The sequence below is a fragment of the Myotis davidii genome, unplaced genomic scaffold (genome assembly GCF_000327345.1).
Source record: "Myotis davidii unplaced genomic scaffold, ASM32734v1 scaffold362, whole genome shotgun sequence".
Classification (NCBI taxonomy): Eukaryota; Metazoa; Chordata; class Mammalia; order Chiroptera; family Vespertilionidae; genus Myotis; species Myotis davidii.
Window position 1 is genome coordinate 4589498 of NW_006297152.1, and position 3415 is coordinate 4592912.

Here is a 3415-nt window from a genome sequence, read left to right on the forward strand (position 1 = left end):
GAGTGCTGTTGGCGTAGGAGGGGGTGGGAGGGAGGGATAAAAAAGGCCTTTACCCCTTTGAATTATTGTGTTTTGTCTTCCTTGGATTCTTTTTGAAGAGGTAGTAAATATCACCCTAGAATCCCCTCAACTGGAGAATGGGGTCCAGAGGGAAGACATTAATGGCAACAGGTCAGATCCTTCTGGCCTTTGACCTGGACTAGAGGGAACCAGGAAGTTACACTTATATCACTTAGAAGCTCAGTGGACGTCCTTGGTTACCAGATCTGACTGGGATGGTCTTAAGCCCGCTGATTCTTAAACGGCTCACTCTTCTCGTGGCCAATTATTCTTGTTCTTTCACGAATTCATTCATCTGAGAGCCAGAGCTAATGCCCCCAATCCCATGGGTAGCCCTCTGCAGGCTGAGTCCCAGGCAGGTATTCCGGATCCAGTGCGTTTTATTAACTTGCTGTGTGACTCTGTGCAAGTCACTCAACAACTCTGGGCCTCAGTTGTATTTAATCTATAAGATCTATAGAATGTTGTCTATAGCATCCGGAGATTTTAAAGAAATATACAATACAGTCCCTAACCCCAAGTATTAGGTGGCAAGATAGATACATATGAAATAATACATATATATGTCTCTGGAGAGAGAGAGACAGAGAAAGAGACAGAGAGAGATCCGATTGGATCAGACTCAAGATTCTAGTTCTACTCTAACACAACTCATGACAAAATATGTTCTGAGCATCAGGTTTTCCCACCTCTAAAATGGGTATAATAATGGTGCCTACCTCATGGGATTTGGGGAGAATTAAATGAGTTTCCCTATCTATAGCGCCGTGCCTAGCTCCTGACACACTGTAACATACAACATATGTTAATAAGTGAGTTTACCTGCGCAGACATGGAGGTCTACACGTGGGTACGGGGGAAGGGCATCCATTGCTGACAGGCTGTGGGACAACCAGGAGGGGAGGAGAGACTCAGGGGAGCAAATTACAGTGCAGGCCTTTCATCTCCATCCCTCAACGTTTCCGCCAGAGAAATTCTAAACCCCCTTTCAGTTCTGGATTAGGTAGCTTCCTTAGCTTTCACTTTCCTCCCTGCCTCACAAGGTGCCATGAAGGTGAAAAGTCATGCGGGCAAAGTTCTGTACAGATCGCAGCAGAGCTCTGCCAAGAATCCAGGCAAATGCGGGCAACTGTCCGTGGCTGTCCCAGCGGGAGGCCGGGCCTGGGAACCTCCAGGGACTCCTCTCCAGGGCAGACTCAGGCTTTGTGGAGCCTGAAAGTACCCAATTTGGGGTTCTGGAAGCATTTGGGGTTCTGGAAGCACGGCCAGGGCTTTGTTAGCTCCCTGCCTGCAGGTCCTCTGACTGCCCTCCAGAAGGGCTATTCTCATTGTTGCCCATCTGACATTTGAACAACAGAAAAGTGAGCCCCAGGCCCCGCCCTTCCCTTTGGCCCCTGGAGCTGAAATGACATGTTGGTTGAGACAGGAACTTTGAGAAACCAATAGCTGTTGTTTTACTGGGAAAGGGAGAGTGGAGGTGGAGTGAGACCCTCACCTACTCAACTGTGTCCCCACTTGGCGGGTCACCCCAGAGATCGGGGCTCCCAGCCTGGCTGCTCCCAGAAGGCCCAGCAGGCCCAGGCCAGCAGGGACCCACATCTGTCCTGGTCAGGGTGCTGAGGACTCCAGTCCACAGCACAGGCAGCAGGCCAGGTTGGGGAGGGGGATATGCAAAACTCATTAGTGGGTTTTCTCGAGCCCAGAGCTCTACCTCCCCACCCAGCCCGGCCCATCACTCAGTCCTCTGATTCAACCCCCAGCCAGTCTGTGGCGTCCTTAGAATCATGGTATTTGAGGCAGAGAGGAAAAAAAAAACCAAGGAGCTGTTTACTTATACAGTGAGTGTGAAGCTCAGCCCACAGCACAGGTGTGCCAGACAGGTGTGTAAACCAAATTAAAATTCAACTCCAAATCGCTGTCCCACAGGGATGATGGGAAGTTGATCTCAGCCATCACTGACTAGCAGAACCTGAGAGGCTCCTGTTTGCCCTGAACATGAATATCAATGCATGAGGGTCCCCACAGACATCTCTCTTCAGGCCTTGTGGTGCCTTGGAGTTGGTGGCTCTATGCTCACCTGGGGCACGGGACTCCTGGCTGAGTCTAGAAGCCCAGCGCTGATCCACCCACCTATGATCACCAGGCCCCATTTTCTTCTGAGGCTTTGCTCCCAGGGTGATGCCGGGGAGAGAGGAAGGAGGGGTTTCACAGATCCCTAGCTTCTCTCCAGTACGGAGGAGGGGGAGACAGCTAAACCTCTTTTTATTCTGATGTGATATCCCTATCTTCTCTCTCCTCCTCGGGACATCTGGTGAAACCTCTTCAGGGAGTTTAAAACCACTGACTTAAAAACATTCTGTTGTCTGCCCTGCAGATTCCGCTAGAAACAGGGTTGGGGTTGGGCAGCGGGGGGTACAGGGAGCAGGAAACTGTAGTTGCTCAGTGAATTATTCCACTGTCCTTATTTGGGGAAGGTTGGCTCTCATGGTCTAGAAAAGGAAGGTCTTTTTCAAGACTGGGCACAGGGTGAGCCCTGTTTATTCTTCTAGCCAGGCCTGCCTGGAATTTCAGTCCCTAAGCACGGGATCACCGGGGATGAGGTTTGCCAGACCCGCTTCTAGCCCAGGTGTCGTTCATGCATTCAGCACTTCTCAGAACACCTGGTGAGTCCAACGCCAGAACCTGCCCATGTCAGCAGGAGAACAGAGCTCCTTGGAAAAGTCCCGGGCCCAGGCTTTGTGTTCCAGTCTCCCGTGTTTTCTCCAGAATCCTCAGAAACCAGACAGGAGGGAAGGAGAAACAGCAACCTCTGCAACCCTCCTGTAAGGGAAGCTCTAGGGAAGTGGGGAGCCGCTCTGTCCCCACTCAGGCTGGGCAGCCGCCGAGACAAGGGGCTCTCCAGCAGGACCGCCAAGGCCCTTTCCAGCCACACACTCTCCACCGAGTCCCTCTTGCTCTTCCTTTGCTTTGGATTCCTGAGCCAACTGCTCTTTCCCCAGAAATCTAATTACACAACTAAAGGGACAACCCCACCCCCACCCCAACACACCCCATGGGCATTTCCTGTTAGGCAAAGAGACCCATTAGCCCTGCAGAGCATTCCGCCCTCCTCTGACCAGTAACACACCCCTAACCCTTACATTCCCCGGGGAGAAAATTCCATGCACGTGCATCATGTTCCTCCTAGGGTCCCAAAGAGCTGCTTGTGTTTCCTGGTGGTTGGCGTTTTCATTCTTGATTCCAGGAGAAATCAAGACTCAGGTTCCTGGACTAGCCTTGGAGATCAGGACCCAGCCCCCCTAGCCTGTTCATTTCTGGGCTTTTAACATATATATATATTATAATATATATCATA